Below are 16,637 nucleotides of genomic sequence, written 5' to 3' on the forward strand. Positions count from 1 at the left end.
GGGTTGACCTTCTGACTCTTGACTTCGGCTCAGGTCATGATTTCAGGGTTGTGGGATTGAGCCCCACACTGGGCTCCACATTCAGCTTAAGATTTTCTCTCTCTTCCTCTGCTCCTTCCCTCTCACAATCTCACTCTTTCTCTGCCTCCCTAAAAATATAAATTAAAATAGAATAAATAAAAACTATTTGAATTTTTAGCACTGAGTATCTCTTTTGTTACCAATATAAAGAATTGGTAACAGGCTCCATGTATGTTATGTCTAGACCTGCACAGATGAATTGTTTAATATTTCGGCTTCCATGAGTAATCTTGTGACTATCCTACCTGCAGAAGCACAAATCAGAACACAAAGAGACACAAGAAGAGAGACTCTTGGCCCAACCAAGAAATGACTCTTAGGCAAAAACCTACTGTATTCACTTTGCGTAAAAGAGAGAATTTGACAGTTTTTTCCTTCCTAGGCACAGCTGTGCTCATCAAATCTTCCTCTTACTTCAGAGGAGCGTTAGCTTCTAACACAGGCAGGGGCATAGGCGGAAACCTTTTCTACATTCAAGTGTAATCCCCTTTGCTTTTGGGACATTAGACAAGAAGCATGGCCACAATGTCCCCAGGCCTGAACACTTTTGTCATTAAGAGCTGCGTTTAGAGTGGCAGGCTACATCGTGTCAGTCTCCAGGACTGAATCTCCAATGACTAAGCACACACGGGTTCTTAAAGAAAATTTAGCATTCTGGTGTTTATGATATTTGGGGCTCAGGAAAGCATAGAACCTGGGACATGGGCTTTTGTCCGGGACAAGGATGGTCCCACCGCAGAGCCTATGATTTAGCAAGAGACATAGACACATGCACCATGAGTCTACGAGCAGGGGACGAAACGCAGGAGTGCCGTTGTAGTGGAGTGGCAGTAGCCCCCAGCTGTTCGTGGCTCCAAGTGCCAGTCTTTCATTTTTTAATTTTGTTTAATGTTTATTTACTTTTGAGAGACAGAGAGACAGAGAGACAGAGCATAAGTGGGAGAAGGGCAAAGAGCGGGAGACACAGAATTGGAAGCAGGCTCCAGGTTCTGAGCTGTCAGCACAGAGTCAGATGCGGGGCTCCAACTCAGCAACCACAAGATCATGACCTGAGCTGAAGTTGGATGCTTAACCGACAGGTGCCCCTCTGGATGCCAGTCTTATGAGCCCTCTACAAACATCGGTTTGTATGGACCTCACAAAGCAGTGAATGAATATTTAAAAATACAGAATAGAGGCACAGAAGTGTTAGGTGGTTTATTCAAGTATATGAGTAATCAGAGGCCATATTTTTAAGTAGACATTTGATCAATACATTGGTGTGCTAAATCCTATTTTGGATTTCTTAAAATACATTCATGAAAGACTTTTTTTTTTTAATCCTGTTGGCAGCTATTGCATTCTCAAAAAAATGTGTGTGTGTGTGTGTGTGTGTGCACGCACGTGTGTATAAATAAAAAAGAGCTAAGTCTAAAATGTTTGTGGGAATGCCAATGGCCCAAAAGAGCCATGACGATATCATGGATCAAAGTTGGAAGATTTACACTAGTGGACATGAAGACATATCAGAAATCTACCCTTATTAAAACAATATTCAGAGAAGGGAAACAAATCAAAGGAACACTGTAGAGAATTCTGAAATAGACCTACACCGAAAAGGACATTTGATTTATGACAAAAGAAATGGTCCTGCCCAGATTGGAAAAAGGGTAGTCTTTTCAATACATAGTGATGAGTCCATTGAAGATCCAAATATGAAAATCAGTGAAATTTAATTCTTGCCTCACGTTGTACCCAAACATAAATTCCAGGTGGGTGGTAGTTCTCAAAGTGAAAGGTAAACCATCAGTGCTTCTAGAAGAGAGCATGGGAACATATTTTCTGACCTTGAGGGATGAAAAGATATTTGTAAAACAGAACATAAAAGCACTAACATAAAGAGAAAGATTTACAAATTGGACAACATCACATTTAGAAAGCTCTATTGATCAAAACACAAAAGTAGCAGAATGAAACATTAAGCCAGAATGTGGCAGAAGACATTTTTAATACATCCTTCAAGGATTCACATCCAGTTTATGTAAAGAACTCCCAGAAATCTTGAGTACACAATAGAATTATGGCCAAGAAACTTGAGTGGGCATCTCATAAAAGATAACATTTGCATGACCAACAAACATGAACGAAATGTTATTGGTCATCAGGGAAATGCAAGTCAAAATCCTAATGAGATGTAACAACACATTTACCAAAGTGGCTACAACTTTTTAAATACCAAACGTGGCATGAATGTGGACCTCTTGCATTTTAGTGGTTGGAATGTACATTGGTACGAGCACTTTGGAGTACTTACTTACAGTCTATATGAAATCAAGTTTTCTTAATCAAAGACCTCGTAATTTAACTTCTAGGCATATACCCAGCAGAAATGCGTAAATATGTATGTCAAAACAATGGACCAAAATGTTCATAGCATTGTCTGTAATCATCCCACATTTCCCATCAGTAGTAATGAGGATAAATACATTGTAGTATACTTATACAATGAAATTGTGCTCAACAGTGAAAATGAAAGAACCACAAACTGTATGCAACAGCATGGATGAGTCTCATAAGGATTATATTGCATAAAGAAGGCAGACAAGAAAGCACTGTTTACTTCAAAACTTTTACAAACATACAAACTGGGGCACCTGGATGGCTCAGTAGGTTAAGCGTCCGACTTTGGCTCAGGTCATGATCCTGTGGTCCAGGAGTTTGAGCCCTGTGTCCGGCTCTGTGCTGACAACTCAGAGCCTGGAGCCTGCTTCAGGTTTTGTGTTTCCTTTTCTCTCTGCCCCTCCCCCACTCACGCTCTGTCTCTCTGTCTCTCAAAAATAAATAAATGTTAAAAAACATATGCGCTAATGAAATTAGCTTCATTAGGATCATGGTTCCCTTTAGGGTGGAAGGGGATGAAATGACCCAGATAGGCCAATGAGTGGCTCTCTGGGATATTGGCAGTGTTCTACTTCAGGACCTAAGGAGACGACTGTGTAGACATCTATCAAAATGTATAGTTACAATTTAGGTACTTGTTGGTAAACGTTAAATATTGGAAATCCAAATGTTCAGTCCTATGAAGGAAATAAATAGTAATGGAGTAGAGGATAGGGAGGGAGTCAGGAAAAGGCTTACAAGGAGGTGATGTAGCAGGGAGTCCAGAGGGTAAGAGGCTCATGACCGGGAAAACCAAATGCCCTCTGCAAAGGTGAGTGCACTGCCTCACTTTCACACAGACAGAGTACTTTTCTGCTTAATTCATTACTGCTTTTGTAGTCTCTCAAAGAGTAAGTTGCCATGACACAGATGGATGTGTTTTCATGGACTGCAGGACTGTAGAAGATTCAGAGATAGGAGAGGCTACCTAGGGGGTGTCCATCTGGGGGGGAGGATGTAGCTGAGGGGAAAATCCTGGGTTACAGCATGAGGGAGGGGAGCAAAGGATGGCAGAAATGACCGGGGCGGAAAGAATATTGAACCCAATCTTGGTCTCCTTCACACCTTTAAGGATCCACATCTCAGACATCAAAGGGTAGAGTCAGAGCCAAAAATATCAAGAACAAAATGACTGGGAAGGAAGGAAGCATCTAAAGGTAAGTCAAAATACTGAGTTATGTGTGTGTAGACAACACATATGTGTAGACCTGTACATGAGTTCACATGAGCAAAGCCACCTGAGGGGATGGACGAACATAAAGAGGGAGCTTATTTTTATTTATGTTTTTTTATTTTAAAGAGAGAAAGCAAAGGAGAGAGGCAGAGGGAGAGAGAACCCACACTCAGCTCAGAGCCCAGTGCAGAGCTCAGTCCTACAACCCTGCGATCATGACCTGAGTTGAAATCAAGAGTGAGACACTCAACCAACTGAGCCACCCAGGTGCCCCAAAAGTAAGGAGTTTAGAGAAGAGAGGTGAAGATGAGGGGCTCCATTAATAAAAGCAATATGCCAAGTAGATGCATATGTTTATTTGACATCATCTGTGGGGGAAATGAACCATTTCATTGACACTTCTCACCTTTTTTTCTAAATTTTTTTTAATGTTTATTCATTTTTGAGAGAGAGAGACACAGAGTGGGAGCAGGGAAGGGGCAGAGAGAGAGAGAGAGACATCAAAACCGAAGTAATTTCCAGGCTCTGGGCTCTCAGCACAGAGCCAGATGCAGGGCTTAGATTCACAAACCGTGAGATCATGAGCTGAGCCAAAGTTGGACGCTCAAACGACTGAGCCACCCAGGCACCCCAACACTTCTCACTTTTTTTTTAATGTTTTTTTAAAAAATTTATTTCTGAGAGAGACACTGTGATCAGGGGAAGGTCAGAGAGAGGGAGATACAGAATCTGAAATAGGCTCCAGGCTCTGGGCTAGCTATCAGCACCGAGCCTGACACGGGGCTCAAACCCACGAACTGTGAGATCGTGACCTGAGCCAAAGTCAGACGTTTAACCGACTGAGCCACGCAGGCACTCCTCACCTTTTAACAAAAGTACTACATGCATGAAATCTAAGAACTGATAAGCAAAAGAGAAACTCAAAGTAAAAATCAAAAAACGTACCGAATACCTTTCTATGTACGGTCGTTGATAATACGACAGAATGAACTAGAATTCTATTCAGAAACCATAACAACGCAAAAAACTTCATACTCTGTCCACTTCAGTGACATTTTTACATGATTTCAGAAGTGCCTGTTACATCACTCCTCTGTAGAAAAAGGTTTTAGATACAAGTCATGAGTATAGCCCTGTTTGTGCTCTTAGGCTAAAAAGTTTGTAGATGAAAGAAAGTAAAGATTCCAAGCTTCTGATCCGGACAATAACACCAAGACTCACGTTCACACACAGCCAACTCTGGCTGAGTATCTGAGAGAAAGCCGCAGCGCAATGAATCTACTCTCCTCTACAATTTTGACTGCAGGTATCTGTTGTACACAATAAGGCTCACCACAGTCAAGTTAGGTTTTGGTCGTAGAAAGAGTCTGAAATAAGAAAACGCAAAATCCTAAGACAGTTCACATCAGACTTCTAAAACTATCATGGTGCCAAACTATAAAATTTTCTTTTCCAGGTGTGAACCAGATGCTCTAAGATTATTTTAAGGTACTCTCTCTTCTGCAAAAACTTGCCTTTCAACATACTCTCAAGGATTACATATCGATGATTCACACTTGTGGCGAACACATTCCAGATTGCTTAGGTAGGAGTTAGCTCTAACAGAAATCAAACAAAGGTGTTTGAAGATTTATTTAACTGGGGGTTTTATTAGGTGTCATTTCGTTTCTAGTATCGTAGGAGCAAAATCTGACAACAAATTTAAAATATAGTGGAATATTACAATTGTAATAATAAAGAGTAATTGGTGACACTAACTTAGAGTTAGTAAAACAGTCCAGAAGGAGAAGTCTTAAGATGACTTTTTATTTACAGAATCCTTATGACATGTGGTAATATTCAGCTCATTACAAGGAAAGACTATAATCTGGGACAGTCAGGTATAAAATACTCATGGGGAGAGAAATCTGGTATCATAAAATATGCAAATGACAAAGCCTATTGTCTTACGTAATGTTGTATACAGCCCGAACATAACAAAGGGATTCATAAATATATAAGACACTTTTTCAGGTCAGGTTGAACAGAAATAAATTTAATTCTACTGCACAGTAAGAAAACTAAGAAAAATCTCTGGGCTTTTCTCTCAAATTTCCCCCTAGGCCTATGTCGTAAAAATGAATATTAGACAAATACAGAGAGACTATAAATCTGTGAATGAGTCTATGACAGACACCTTCATGTCACAAAAGGGGAAATGGCGGGGTGCCTGGGTGGCTCAGTCAGTTAAGCGTCTGACTTTGGCTCAGGTCATGATCTCAAGGTTCGTGGGTTCGAGCCCTGTGTCCGGCTCTGTGATGACAGCTAGCTCAGAGCCTGGGGCCTGTTTCAGATTCTGTGTCTCCCTCTGTCTCTGACCCTCCCCTGCTCATGCTCTCTCTCCCTTTCTCAGAAATAAATAAAACATTTTAAAAAATTTTAAAAAGGGGGGGAGGACATGGTGTAAATCCTCAGCAAGGGTGCCTTGAGCAGTCCTGAAGTGATGGATCCCATATCCCTGGAAGAGTCGTGGAGAAAATTATACAGCAGCTGAGGCATTTTTCTAGACTAATTGGGATGTGACAATTCTGCAGCAGAACATCTCTGACTTGTACTTGCTGGTTTCCAGTGACGGCAGCTGAGCAATTTCACCTTGTGACTTTCCTTCCTTTGGGAAAACAACGTGTCTCAGAGGAGCTGGCTCTCGGCTAATTTCATCCATGCCAGTGATGGATTTGCCAGACATGAGCTGGGGAGAAGCTTCTGCAGGCTGTCTACCAGGCAATTCTTATGACCTCATTAGACAAAATTGCCAGGGCCACACCCATGAAGACCCTCCCAAAATAAATGCACCCCCACCTCACCCCTCTCCCTTTGACAGATTCCCGGGCTGTCTCCTCTCCGTCTGGGGCTCCTCCTCACACCCCCATTTCCAGCCTCTCATTCTGCCATTTTGTTCTCCACTCCTCTTGTCCTTCCCATCTTGTTTTCTTTCTCTTTTTCTCTGTTTCTTCCGCCATCTTCTCCGTTTCCTCTCCTCTGACCTTTGTCTTACCCTCCCTTCTATCTGTTTGCCTCATCCATCTCTCTCATCGACCTACCTGATTCTTTCCGGATGGATGCCTCTCGGAACAAATTCCCTTTGGTTCACATTGGTAGCTGTCCCCAGTGTCCTGACGTTTGTCCTACTACGTCCCTCACCCATGGCCCACACTGACTCTATGTCACCTAAATGTATCATTCCCTTTGGGAGGAGAGAGTGTTTTAGAGCAGTAAACACCTTATAGGAAATCGAAATCCTACTGATTTATTGCCATCGGCAATACATTTAGGCCAGATTTTCAATGGCCCTCCCTTTTTAGAGTCTCCTACACTTAAGCCTTCTGTTTGATTGATGCTTAAAGCCAGTAAGCTGTTTTCTGCAAAATAAGAGACAAAAAAAAAAAGCGCGCCACTTTTATCTCATTAAAATGGAGACTGGTCCTTTGAAAATCTGGCTGGAAATGTGGGTGGGATCACTCTACTCATCGAGGCTTAAAAGACGAAGAGACCGGACATCGTTAGGAGAATAAACATTACAGTGCTGTGGCTACTGTAATCTAATGGTTTGGATACGAGATGTCAGAGTCAGCAGCTGATAGCGCTGTGATGGGTTCCCCGGGCTTGCCTATCAGAGAGGAAACCATTAAGGTGAATTAAATATAAAGTATGCAAATGCATCATCTGCCCTTTACTGTTGCACTGTATGTAGGAAATACTTCATGGCCAGGTGCAAGAAAGAAGACCCCCTAAGGCTCCCCGCAGGTAGGTCTGCTCATGGCAAACATGGCGCCAAGCATTGGCCACTACAGGAGGCAGATTCCTCCCTTTCTGGTAATATTAACAACTGTCTGATAATACTCATCTACTAGCTTAGGCACCCACCTTCTTCCTCTTTCTAAATGTGAACTGTTTGATTATTATGTGGTGGGTTTTCTCATGATAAAAGCAGGAGTAAACATAGTGCTTGTCTGTGTTGTTCTTGACACAATTTCAAACTAAGCTGAATTCTCTCATCCTCCTGGAAACAGACAAGAAGTTACTGCCTTCGTGGCTTGTTTTTTTTTGTTTTTTTTTTTTTGTTTTGTTTTTTTTCCCCTGAATCCTATTAGCCGTCATGATTCACAGCTTTGTCTGTGATCATGGCATTCTTTTCTGTGATTAACCCAAATTAAAGTTTATATTGTCTGCTTTTTTCCCCCAGATTTTTTAATTAGATGAAAGGAATATACTTAGCATTCGGGGGAATTATGATGATGAAAATGACCCTAGCCAGCCAGGATGGCATTAAAAATACGTGGTTTGCTAATTATAAAAGGAAAAGAAAGCTATTATGTCAGATTGAAAGCTCCATCTCTTAATGGGCAGCAAGTTCAGAATCTCTTTGTCTGAAGAATATCTTCAAATCAATTGTTTCCTTTGTATCCGAGTCCAAAGAATCTGTTTTTGTTACTTGAAATTTCAGTAGAGATTTCTAGCTGTATAAGAACATTTTTACATAGGTAAGGTACTCTCAGAAGTGAAAAGGATGCTATAGATACAGATAGAGATAGGTATATACAAAATCTCATGGCATTTAAATTTTTCCAAATCCTGATAGGATGTTTACATTGAACGGGACTTCAGAGATTGCCCAGCGGTTCTCAGATTTAGCCCAGAACACGTGGAGGGCTGGCTAAAACATAAATGGTGGGCTCAGGCCCAGAATGTCCAATTCAGTAGTATTTGCATTTGCAACAAGTTCAGGTGATATCGGCGTTGTTGTTCCGGGAAGGTGTTTTGATTTGCCTCTAACCCAGGCCAACCCTCTTTATTTACAGATTGGGAACCTGCACGGGGAATATGGCACCCAATGCTAAGCAGCTTGCAGGTGGATGAGGTAAGAAAAGAACCTTCTTGCTCCTGGTTCCATCCCTGATCTCCTCCCCCAGTGCTTCTCTAACTCTTCTGTGCCCCCACCATGACCTGGGAGACTTGATAAAACCCACTGTGATCCAGCAGGTCTGGGGGGTGGGGCAGGGAGATCTGGGCTTCTATGTTTCTTTTTTAAAAATTTTAAAATGTTTTATTTATTTTTGAGAGAGAGGTACAGACAGCATGAGCGGGGGAGGGTCAGAAAGAGAGGGAGACACAGAATCTGGAGCAGGCTCCAGGCTCTGAGCTAGCTGTCAGCACAGAGCCTGACACGGGGCTCGAACCCACAAACCGTGAGATCCTGACCTGAGCTGAGGTTGGACGCTTAACCGATTGAGCCACCCAGATGCCCCTGGGCTTCTATGTTTCTAACCAGCTCCTAGGTCCTGACCTTGCAGCTGGTCCACAGACACAAACTTTGAGTAGCAAGGTCTTAGGCCGTGTTATGCAACATTTGGCTTCTTTGTGTTAATTATTCACATTCCGAAAAGGTAGAAAAAGATTTTTGTTCTAAGAAACTTTATTTCAGGGAAGTTTTAGGTTCACAGTAAAACAGAGCAGAAAGTATAGTTCCCATACTCCCCACCACCACTCCCAACATCCCCCACGAGAGTGGTGCATTTATTACAATTGATGAACCTACCCTCATCCATCATTTTCACCCAAAGTCCATAGTTTACATTAGGGTGTATGTTTGTTGTTGTTGCAAGTTCTATGGGTTTTGAGAAAGGCATAATAGCATGGATCCACTATGATAGTGATATACAGAATACTTTCACTGCCTTATAAATGCCCTGGGCCCTGTCCATTCATCCCTCTCTCCCACTTAACCCCTGATGACCCCTGACCTTTTTGCTGTCTCTCTTGTTTTTGCCTTTTCCAGAATGCCATATCGTTGCAATCATTCTGTATGTAGACTTTTCAGTATTGACTTTTTTCACTTTGGTTCCTCATCATCTATTCATGTCTTGATAGCTCATTTCTTCAGAGCATTCCATCATATTCCATGGTCTGGACATAGCAGAGTTTCTCCATGCAAGTACTGAAGGACATCTTGGTTGCTTCCAAGTCTGAGCAATTTTGAATAAACATCCATGTGCAGGGTGTTGTGTGGACATAAGTTTTCAACACCTTTGGGTAAATACCAAGGAGTATGATTGCTGGATCACGTGGTAAGAGTATGTGTAGTTTTGTAAGAAACTGCCAAATGGCGGTCCAAAATGGCTACAGCGTTGTGCATCCCAGCCAGCTCCTTATGAGAGTTCCCATTGCTCCACAGCCCCACTAGTATTTGATGTTGTTACTGTTCCAGACTTTGATCATGGTAATAGGTGTCTAGTGGTATCTCATTATTATTTTAATTTTCAATTCCCTAGTGATATATCATGTTAAACATCTTTTCATATGCCTGTCTGCCATCTGTATATTTTCTTTAGTGAGGTGTCTGTTATGTTCTTTTCTCATTTTTAAATTGGCTATATTTTTTAACGGTTGCATTTTGAGAGTTCTTTCTAGGGGCTCCTGGGTCACTCAGTCGGTTAAGGGTCCATCTTTGGTTCAAGTCATGATCTCATGGTCCACGAGTTCAAGCCCCACATCAGGATCTGTGCTGACAGCTTAGAGCCTGGAGCCTGCTTAGTGTTCTGTGTCTCCCTCTCCCACTTGCACTCTGTCTCCCTCTCTCTCAAACCTAAAGAGGCATTAAAAAAAGATGCATTATCTTAAAAAAAAAAAGGATGAGTCTTACATAATGCATGTCTTTTGCAAATGTTTTCTCCCAGTCTGTGACTTGCATCCTTGAATTATTAAAAATATCTTTTAAACTGCTTTAAAAAAAAAACTTTATTTATTTATTTTGAAAGAGACAGAGACAGCATGAATGGGGGAGGGCCAGAGAGAGAAGGAGAGAGACATACCCGCAAGCAGGCTACACATCGTCAGCACAGAGCCCGATGCGGGGCTCAAACCCATGTAACCGTGAGATCATGCATGACCTGAGCCAAAACCAAGAGTCAGACAGTCAACTGTCTGAGCCACCCAGGTGCCCCTAAACTACTTTTACTAAAAATATCTTTTAAACTACTTTGTTGTTACATCCAAAGAGGATGACTACTCTGAATATGCTGAGTATTTTTATGGATGTGTTAAAAACGTTTTTAATGAATAGTTATAGAATAGCTATGGATCACTAGCTTATGTATGTGTCCGTTTATCCAAGAGCATCTATTTTCAAACCCTTCCCCTGTGCTAGGAATTTGGAACACCAGAGTCTTAAGCCTGGGTCTCAGGCATCGAGTCTAGTTAGGGAGGCAAGTGAAAGACGAGGAACAGAGCGCACTGCTGCAGGTGTGACCGCAAGCAAGGCATGTAACAGTGGAACAACCGGTCCTGGAAAATTGAGCGGAGGTGCCTTCTGAGCTGAGTTTAAAGGTACACAGGGGAGTTCAACAGATTTTGAGAGGGGTGTGGGGGAGGGACAGACATTCCAGACTGAGATGTCACAGAACTTAAAAGTAGAGGAGGAAAGGCCTGAAGACAAAACACCGAGAAAGGTTTATTTACATTTAGGGAGACAAGGGAGGAAGATAAAGTGAAACAGGGAGACGGCATCTTCAGTTACTTGGGAGAAACTAATGTCCGGAGCTGAATTTAAAAATAATGTAGAGTCACCTACTGATTGTTTTTGTACTCCAGCAGATATAAACAACAAGCATCTAGAGGCTTCTTAGATTTCTAGTCTTTGGCGAGGTCAACACACTGTATGTAGCTCACTAGGACTGATTATTAAGGCAGACTCACCAGCTAAACCTCGGAGACTTGTATAAATTTAAAAGTTGCAATTTTAAAAACACTATCTGTCTTAAGCAATTAAAACTTAAACTAACAGATGAACGTTTACTTTAAAGCAATTCGGTAAAAAGAGAATCAGTTGGTTAGATTGCAAGCTTTAGGAGGGTAGGAACTGTGAGTTAAACTCATAAGCTCCTGAAGATTAATTAACTAGTATTTTTACTTCTACTCTTTACTTCTTTTAAAACTTTTTTTAAAAATTTATTTCTAGGAGAGAGAGAGAGAGACAGCGTGAGCAGGGGAGGGTCAGAGAGAGAGGGAGATACAGACTTGAAACAGGCTCCAGGCTCTGAGCTGGCAGTCAGCAAAGAGCCGGACACGGGGCTCGAACCCACGAACCGCGAGATCATGACCTAAGCGAAAGTCAGACGCTTAACCGACTAAGCCACCTACTCTTTACTTCTTTTAAAATATTATATGTAAGCAGTGCTTTCAGCAATAGCCAGATTATGGAAAGAGCCAAATGTCCTTCAACTAACTGATGAATGGATAAAGAAGACGTGGTTTATATATACAATGGAATACTATTTGGCAATGAGAAAGAATAAAATCTTGACATTTGCAACAATGTGGATGGAAATGGAAGGTATCACGCTAAGTGAAATAAGTCACTCAGAGAAAAAGACATATGTCATAGGTTTTCACGCATATGTAGAACTTGAGAAAGTTAACAGAGGACCATGGGGGAAGTGGAGGGGAAAAATAATTTCAAGCATGGAGGGAGGCAAACCCATAAGAGACTTCTAAATACAGAGAACAAACTGAGGGTTGATGGGGGGTGCTGGGGAGAGGGGAAAATGGGTGATGGGCATAGAGGAGGGCACTTGTTGGGATGAGCACTGGGTGTTGTATGTAAGCCATGAATCACGGGAATCTACCCCCAAAACCAAAAGCACACTGTACCCACTGTATGTTAGCTAACTGGACAATAAATTATATTTTTAAGAAAATAATAAAATAAGTAAATAAATAAAATGTTTTATATATATATACACAAACATATAAATATATTTATTACATATATTTATATTTAGTATATATATTTTCCATGTAATAATATATATCTTAAAATATATATTTATTTTATATGTACATTATATATATATATATATATATATATATATATATATCTTTTTAAGGAAGGTCTTGTTTGCCCTCTACATTTATTCTCAACTTAGCTCAGTTGCAAACCTCTGCTCTTTTTGGCAGCCCTCTTCTCTTTAGGGAGCGATCTTTCTCTGCCTCAGACATTTCTGCCTTTCCCCCTCTCTCCTGAAAGACCTCTACCTAAATTTTCCAGCTATATTTCAGCTAAAATATCCCTTCTTTCCTGTGTGGGTAATTCATTTCTCTCCCGTTTATTTTCTACTCTGCAGTTTCCCTGTCCTTCCCTGGATGAAAGACCTTTTATAGAACCTTCCTAGCTCTCAACATATCTATGTACAGTGATTTAGAGTTAGGTTGCAAATTGTCCTCAAATAGGACCTTTTAGTTTGAGAGAGAATACTTATACATACCCAGAATCTCTTCAGATGGAAACGGATTAAAGAATATTCATTATTTAACCCTGTTAAAATTGTATTTATGGATGGGGTATCATGTCATTTCAGAATCTGTTAGCTTTTAAATGTAAAGTATAAATATAGAAATATATTCTTTTGACACCCTCAGGCAGAAGGAAAGAAATAATGAAAATTGGAACATTAATCAATGAAATTGGAAAACAGGAAAACAGTAGAGAAAATCGATGGAACAAAACGCTGGTTCTTTGGAAAAAATCAATAAAATTGATATATCTCTAGCAAGACTGACAAACATAAAAAGAGAGAAAAGACACAAATCACCAATATTAGGAACCAAACAAGGGCTATCCGTACAGATCCTGCAGACATCATGATAAGCAAACACTACAACCCACTTTATGCTCATAAATTTGACAATGTAAAAGAAATGGACCTGAAAATCACAAGCTACTAAAACTCAGCCAAGATGAAATAGGCAACCTGAATAGTCCTACGAACATTAAATTGAGTTGGTAATTAAAAAGCCCTTGAAATAGAAATCTCTAAGCACAGATGGTTTCACCGGAGAATTCTACCAAACACTTAGGTAATTAACACCACTTTCACACAATCCCTTCCAGGAAATAGAAGAGGAGGGAACATTTCCCAGCTCATTTTATGAGGTTAATACTACCCTCATATCAAAACCAAAGACAATACAGAAAAAGAAAACCATAGACCAATCTCTCATGAACTTAACTCCAAAATTCTGAACAAAATTCTAGCAAATATTTTATACAAATCCAGCAATGTATACAAATCATTATGTTCCATGCCCAAGTGGGATTTATTCCAGGTATGCAAGGCTGGTTCAACATTTGAAAATCAATTAGTGTAATTCATCATATCAACAAGTTAAAGAGGAAAGATGAACGATCATGTCAACTGAAATAGAAAACACACTTGACAAAATCCAATACCCAATCATGACAAAAGCCATCATCGAACTAGGAGTAGAGGGGAAACTTCTTCAACTTGATCAAATGCATCTACAAACACCTAGAGCTAACAACGTACGTAATGGCGAAAGACTCAAGGCACTGATGTCCATTCTCATCCTTCTTATTTAATGGAGTACTGAAAGCTATAGCTGAGATAAAGAAAAAAAGGAAGGGAGGAAACAGGGAGGGAAGGAAGGCAAAAACGCGAAAAATCTTTCATAATAGTTTAGTAACAGAAAATCTGATAACAGATATTATCAGGCAAGAGTTCTTAGACATGGTACCAAAATCACAATCCAAAAAAGGTAAAATTAATAAATTAGACCTTATCAAAATTTTTAAATTTTCCTCAGTAAAAGACTGAGAAGAGGATGAAAAAAAAAGCTACAGACCAGAACTGTTTTCAAAGCATCTATCTGACAAACGACTAATATCTAGAACATGTTATGAACACTCAAAACTCAATGTGAAACAAATAATCCAATTAGAAATGAGTAAAAAATCTGGACAGGTATTTCACCAAAAAAGATATATAAATGACAAATAAGCATGTGAAAATGTATCAGCCACTAGGGAAATGCAAATTATAGGCACAAGATACTGTGACCTACCCATCAGAGTGACTAATATAAAAGAATATCAACAACACCAAATGCTGGCAATAATGTGGAGGAAATGAATTGTTCATACATTGCTGTTGAGAGTGAAAAATGGTATTACTGACTGTGGAAAATAGTTTGGTACCTACTAACAAATTGAAATACACAACTAGCATAAGAGCCAGCCATTGGGCATTCTCAAAAAGATGAAAACTTACATTCACACAGAACATGTCATGGATGTTTTAACAATAGCCAAGAACTGGAAACCACCCACATGTCCTTCAACAGGTGAATGGTTAAACACCCCGTGTCACATCCATACAACAGAATACTATTCAGAAGTGAAAAGCATACCCTTTGAGAACTTGGATGACTCTCTGGGGAATTAAACCTGAGTGAAAAAAGGCAATCCTCAAAGATTACGTACTGTATGATTCTATGTATACAATATTCTTAATATGAAAAAATTATAGAAATGGAAACAGATTGCTGGATGCTAGTGGGAAGGGGTGGGATAAGTGGATGTAGCTGCAAACGGGGCAACAAACAGGCTCTTTGCCTGTAGTAACATCAGTATCCTGGTTGTGATACGTACTAAAGTTCTGTAAGGTGAGGCCATTGAGGAAAACCGGGTAGAGTACATGGGATCTCCCTGAACTATTTCTTAAAGTTTCATGTGAACCTCCAATAATCTCAAATCAAAGCTTTAATGTAAAAAATCAGGTCTCTGGGCGCCTGGGTGGCTCAGTCGGTAAAGCGGCCAACTTTGGCTCAGGTCATGATCTCACAGTTCGTGGGTTCGAGCCCGGTGTTGGGCTCTGTGCTGACAGCTAGCTCAGAGCCTGGAGCCTGTTTCAGATTCTGTGTCTCCCTCTCTCTCTGCCCCTCCCCTACTCATGCTGTCTCTCTCTCTCAGAAATAAATAAAACATTAAAAAATATTTTAAAATAATCAGGTCTCCTCTTTTCCTATTTTCTAATTATTTAATGAATGTTTTCTCAATGTAAAAAAGACCTAGGAATCAAATTATAACTCTCTGGAGAGGAAAAGAGGGATTATTAATCTCTTTCATGGAATATTGACTAATGCTTATAATACTAATGACATGTACTGGGAACATGAAGCTCCCTATGGGATCTTACAGGACAAACAGAATATGGCATTGCCTCCCCAGATCTTACATGGGATGCATGGTGTCTGAGAAGCCAAAAATATATTGGGTGTGGTTACAATCTCAGATTCTCTGTATGCAATGTCATCAGAGTAGCATTTCTATCTTCATGTCCTTCAAATTCGGCTTTCAGCAGTGTTTCTTCTGTCATTACTACTCAGGCTTATTAGTGAGTGTTTTTCTCTGATGATGGCATATTTATTAACATTAGGATAGTTAATGCGGACTGTTCATTAGTTGGAGTGATTCCATAATGCAAAAGGTTCTTCATCTCTATGCAAAGAAAATCATTATAAGGGTACAGTCTAGGAATTGAGGCCTAGGATTGAGGTTGGTACCATGATATCTTGTTTATTCGTTGTCCCATCAAATAGGGACCTTGACACCATAGGCAACATGCCATTCGTGTATTCTCTTATCTACTAATGCATTCAATTTTGGATTCATGTATTCAACTAACATTTCCTGAGATTATAGTATGTGCATAAAATCCGCTGGGCGCTAAAGTCGAGCAGAAAGGTAAATATGCTGTGTCCCCAGGCAGCCTTCAAAGTAACACACATCCAGAAATATTGACGGTATAAAACAGAAAGTCTAAGATGTCCTATGATACAAGCCATGTAAGCAAAGGACAGTTAGTGTTCAGAGGAAATGAGTCTTTCCTACCCACGGAAACTGTAAAGGCTTTATGGAGGGAATGACGTCTGGATGGAATTTTTAAGGGAGTGAGATTTAAATGGAATGAGAGTGAAGGTGTTTTTTGTTTTTGTTTTAGTGTTTATTTATTTTTTTGAGAGAGAGAGAGAGTGTAGGGGAGAGACAGAGAGAGAGGGACGGAGGATGCATAGAGGGCTCTGTGCTGAGACTTAAAGAACAATGAGATCAGGACCTGAGCCAGAACCAAGA

Source organism: Hyaena hyaena, unplaced genomic scaffold (assembly GCF_003009895.1).
Source record: "Hyaena hyaena isolate Hyena2069 unplaced genomic scaffold, ASM300989v1 scaffold_1355, whole genome shotgun sequence".
In the NCBI taxonomy this organism is placed as follows: Eukaryota; Metazoa; Chordata; class Mammalia; order Carnivora; family Hyaenidae; genus Hyaena; species Hyaena hyaena.